This window comes from Microtus ochrogaster, unplaced genomic scaffold, assembly GCF_000317375.1.
Source record: "Microtus ochrogaster isolate Prairie Vole_2 unplaced genomic scaffold, MicOch1.0 UNK76, whole genome shotgun sequence".
NCBI classification, from domain to species: domain Eukaryota; kingdom Metazoa; phylum Chordata; class Mammalia; order Rodentia; family Cricetidae; genus Microtus; species Microtus ochrogaster.
This window is the reverse complement of record NW_004949174.1, coordinates 1,840,403-1,845,899: the sequence shown is the minus strand read 5'-3', so window position 1 is coordinate 1,845,899 and position 5,497 is coordinate 1,840,403. Positions and strand designations below refer to the sequence as shown.

The 5,497-nt window shown below is 42.1% G+C and overlaps 1 pseudogene; it reads right to left on the bottom strand.

The window, feature by feature from the left end:
• Nucleotides 1–1,605: 1,605 nt before the first annotated feature.
• LOC102002914 overlaps nt 1,606–5,497 on the bottom strand; it is a 10,309-nt pseudogene continuing 6,417 nt past the window's right edge.

Sequence of the window (5,497 nt, the reverse complement as noted above, 5' to 3'; positions counted from 1 at the left end):
TCCCAGTGGTCCTCAACCTTCCTAATGCAGTAACCCTTAATACAGTTGCTAATGCTATGGTCACCCCCAACCAGAACATTATATTCTTTGCTTCTTCATACCTGTAATTTTGCTAATGCTATGAATCTTACTGTAAATATCTATGTTTTTATGGCCTTAGGTGACCCATGTGAAGAGTTCATTTGAACCCCAGCTTCTGAAGCACTGCTCTATCCTAATAAGATGCTGAAAAATTGCATAGCTTTCAACATTGTCTTTTTTTTTAATTTAGAAAAGGAAAAAAAAGTTTCCGCCTCCTCACAGCCTCCCATTTCCCTCCCCCTCCTCCCACCCTTCTCCCCCTCCCCCACTCCTATCCCCCTCCCTCTCCAGTCCAAAGAGCAGTCAGGGTTCCCTGCCCTGTGGAAAATCTAAGGTCCTCCCCTCTCCATCCATGTCTAGGAAGGTGAACGTCCAAACTGGCTAGGCTCCCACAAAGCCAGAACATGAAGTAGGATCAAAACCCCGTGCCATTGTCCTTGGCTTCTCATCAGCCCTCATCATCGCTTATATACTTTTATATATAAAAGTAGCTTATACTCGCTACTTTTCATGAAGAGCCAATTAAGAAAGGGAGACTTAGATGTGCCTGAGGGTTCCTGGAAGAGGCATGATGATGGACATACAGCCATCTGGTCACAGGGCAGCTGCACTCCCAAGTAGAGCACACACAGGAAGTGGAGTAGGGCTGGCCCAGTGATCCACTTCTTTCAATAAGACCCCAGAGGTTCTGCAGGCTTTCCAAACAGCACCCCCCGCTGGGGACTAGGTGTTCAAACATGTGACCAGACACTTAAATCACAGCCGGCCCTGAATGAACCAGAAGCATTCCTAAATACAATATCAACTCCTTTCCTTTGGGAAGATGGTGCTGAGAATTCAAACATTTGGATTTTCTTCTGGAAAAACCCTGAGTAAAAATACCCACAATATCTTCCTTTTTGATTTACTTTTCTGCTTACTTGGAGACGGAAAGTCTCACCAATACTTAGGATGTCTGAATTTCTGCCTCTGTGATTTCAACTTATTACCTTTTATTAAAATGATTGAAACCGCTTTAGCTTTAACACCTTCAAATTTCAATTCAACAAAGCTCAAACCGCTCCTATATACTAGTTAACTTTTCTCCAGTTTATGTAATATATGCTGGCCTCAAACTCACAGACATCCACCCCTGTTTGCCTTCTTTGTACTGGGATTAAAGGCATATTCCATCTCAACAGGCCCTATTTTTAATTTCTTGGATTATTTTCAACACAACTTTATTATGTTTCTAAAAAACATAAATGGGGATGAGAGTAACAAGATCTCACCAGTGAATATTTCGTTGTGATGGCATCAGCCTTATCTTTGATATTCAAATGTTCTCCAAACAGTTAAATTCAATCTAAACAAAGCTAAGGTTTGTTTTAACTTCCACATTCACTCGGGAGCCCATTCATCTCCTTCAGCATCTAAGAAAAGCATACATTCTGTGTAGCTACATGAGGTGGCACACAGGGACATCACAGGACAGTTGGCTGCAAAGCTGAACCTCTGAGGATGCAGGCATCCGTCCCCACTTTCTCACAGGTCATCATCCTCATCCTGGAGGGCAGACATTTGAGCAACCTCTAAATCACAGGTGCACTGTGCTGCCAAAGCTGGTCCATAACCAGCTCACATGGGGTGGGGCAAGAGCAGGCATGGCAACAAACTCCAAGTTAGGATCTCCAGTGAGCTTTCTGGCATACCTTAAGAATGACTTTTCAAAGTTGTCCTTACTTTTGGCAGATATTTCTCAGTGATGAAGATTCGTCTTTAAGTGGAATATGAAGAATTTTGCATTCATTTTCCTCTCTAACAGACACATGGTTGCCACACAACACAATGGGGATGTTTTCACACACACACACACATACCCAATAACTATGCCAATTAGATTTGTTCTCATAAGTAACTCTTGTTACCACAGCAAACATTATAATTGAAATCTAAGCTTGAAGGCAGTGGCCATCATGCAGGCCTCAAACTTCTCCTGGCCAGCTGTGTCTCACACATCTAACTTGATAGCTCCTCTGTTGATATGGAACACCTGGGTGCACCTCCACACCCAGGGTGACTATGTATTTCTTCTCAAAGTTGCCCATCAAGTGGCAATTATAAATGTTGTCATTCTGATGCAGCCATCATATACCAGGATGAGAAAATGGGACCTGTGGTTCTGCCTGTGCCCTGGATTTAGTTTTGACTCCTGGAGATTGAAAGGAAGAAGTGATGCCTAAAAAGGCAGCAAGCAGATTGGTTCCGGAGAGCTCATTCACTAGATTCAGATCTACCTCACAATTCTGCTTTTTTATTCTATTACTTTTCAATTAGCAACTTCGTTCATGAAGATCTGGAATTTTCCACATCATGCATCCAGGATGTTCCAAGGGATTTCAGAATATTCCTGGCTTCAAACATCAACCATATGGTTATGAATGTGGTTAAGAAGAGATTCTATAAAAAATAGCAAAAATGATTCAGAAAAGAACTGAAAGTCCAACATACCATGAGGAAGCAAGGCTTTTTCTCACAAAAGTATATGTGATTTAATATTTGGAAATCTGTTAATAATTCCATTCTTCTAATAGGTTAAAGGAGGAAAACCACATGACCGTCTCCGTGGATGTTAAATACACATTTTTACAGAACTACACATCATTTCCTAGTTAAAACTGACATGGAATTATGAAAGCTGTACAATGCAAGGACACACAAACAAAAAAAAAAAAACTTAGGGAAACACTGAGTTTCATGGCAGAATTACAGAGGCCTAGCCAGCAACAACAACTCAAGGTGGCCTCTGAACCTGAGGCTGACCAGGATGAGACTGGATTCCTAGCCTAAGCAATAAGATAAGACAAAGAAACACAAATTCAAATATTTGAGGGAAGGAGATGAACATCATGGTTCTTTGAGGAGGACAAAATTGTTTGGATGAACTATATAGAAAGATTAGCTATTAAAAGGGTTCTGTCTTTATGGTTTTTTCTTTTTAACTATTTTATTATGAAGCTCTGGCACAAGGAAATATGCAGACCCCTCGGATATGTTAATCACCACTGCTTGGGTAAGGGTGTAAGTGTTTGTTACTCTAACAAGTTCCAGAGATAGTCAAGGACAAAGAGAAGGGATTTACTTTAGTTTCCATTTTAAAGGCTTTAGTTCTGATTGGTTGTGTTCACTGTTTTGGGCCTGTGGTGAGGTGGCCCCTTGTGGTGGCAGCACATGACAAGCCCTTCACCTGTCCAGATATGAGAGAGGACAGACTGGGCTCTCAGTGTCTCACTCAAAGGTGGCAAGCCTGTGAGAAGTCCTCCCTCCAGTCTCCATTTCTTATAGGTCCTCTCTGTTCCCCAAATCACCATGGGCTGGAGTCCAACCCTTTACCACAGGGGCTTTCTGAGTATATTCTCGATGCACACTACCATAGCAGCCAAGAGGGGGAATTCAGACAAAAGCAAGATCTTTAACACACCTGGAAATAATGACTGATGGGAGATGTCAAGGCCAGTACTGTTGTTCCTCCCAACCAAAACTCAGCATAATGGTGTTCTAAGTGATGCCTCAGGGAAGGTTACAGGGACTGCATTGCTCAACTGGAGAGCAGGCTGATCTAACGTTGGTCCAGCTCTCTCCACTGACTCTCCTGCTTCCTCATCACCATGTGATCTCCATCCCAAGGACTCCTGCTACTGATGGGGCTGATTCTGTAGGGAGCCAAGCAGATGGAGGTCACCCAGTCTTAGGCTTTTACCCTCCAAAACCTGCGGCCAAACCAAACCGCTTCTTATAAATTATTCAGCCTTGGGTATTTTATTCAACAACCTGAAGCAAACTAAGATAGCAAACTAAGATAGAAAAGTCACGTCTTTATTATGTAAGCAAAAGACAAATAAATGAGAGAAATACACTATGTTTCTCTAAGGAAGGCTCAGTGTTGTAAAGGCAATATTTCTCAAATTAGCTCATAAGTGTAAGGTAGTAAACAAAACTTCTATGTTTGGTGAAAACATAGTTTATTCTACAACTAATCTGAAAGAATAAATAGAAAAAAACAGTCAAAATCTGAGGATTAAAAACATAATATAAGGATAGTTATATTATTAGCACAAACTACAAAACCCCAGAGACACCCCCCTAAATGTGACCCTGAGGAAAGTAATGCTGTCTCAGAAAACAGAGTAGAGAGTGCAGAGTAAACACAACAGAAACGAGCCTTTTACACCACCAGCAAGAATAGGATGTTGAAATATTGTGACAATTAATGATCCACTTAGAAGCAAAAGGGAAGAATGAGAGAGAAATATTAGAATATGTTGTTTTGTAATCTTGGGTTGGAGGAGTTCTTTCTTATTGTGTAACAAAGCCTCAGCCTGACAGATTTGAAGAGTACAAATTCTGAATGTCTGTGGAACAAAAGACAGCTGTGGAGAGTTAAAAGATGAGTGGCAGACCCAGAGGAAGTATCAATGATGCCTGTAGCAGGGGTGGGTAGAAATTGGACCAAAGGTACTGGGTTTGTTACAGAGATGCTTGCTGACATCATAGGCAGACCTCCAACCTCACTGGGAATCTCACCTGGATGATCATCCAGCAGCTCTTCTCCAGTGATCCAGGAACCTGGATGGATTTTGTGTCATCTTATGTGGTTCCCAAGACTGACATAGGATGCGCAGCAGCCCCATATTGCCATGACAACAATCATCATCCTTGACCCAGCTGGAAGGGCTCTCATTTCCAAATATATGTCAAGCCAAGGGACCCACAATGATGAACAGTCAGTGTGCATGAAATGTGGTCAAAAGAGAAAAACTCTCTCCCTTTGGCCTTTCAAAATATTGACCGAGTGTGTGTTGAGAGTGTCAGATACAGGGTCTCCCCCAACATGGAGTGTGTCCAGAGCATGCTGGGAACCTACCCTAAATAATCCATACCTGTATCATTCAGTCTGCTCTATGATGGAATATAGGTTGGTGGGCAGGGGATATAGGAAACTTTTTCTAGGTGAAGCGTGTGGAAGATGAGATTTTTCTGCATTTTGACCATATTTTATACCTTCTGTGGATCTTCATCATTGGCAAATTTCTTTTGGGTTTGGATGCCTTCTCTCTGGCCCAAGAATAAAGCCTATCTCCATGGAAATCGACTCTTGCTGTTGCTTTTCTGCGTCCCCACCTACTGTCCCCTAGCCGTACAACCCTACTGTGGGAACCACTGGTGACTCCATCAGGACATCTTTCCAGGCTTTTAAAATCATGGGGTTTTATTTTGTTGTATTCATTTTTTATATGCAAAAAGGGCCTCTGTGCGCAGCTCAACTTACATACTAGTCAAGTTTATTGCTTCTCCAGAAAGTCCGAGGTCAAATGTCATTGAAGAGCATTGCTTGACTGTCCCTCCTTCTCTCCCTGACCACATTAAATTTCCCTGC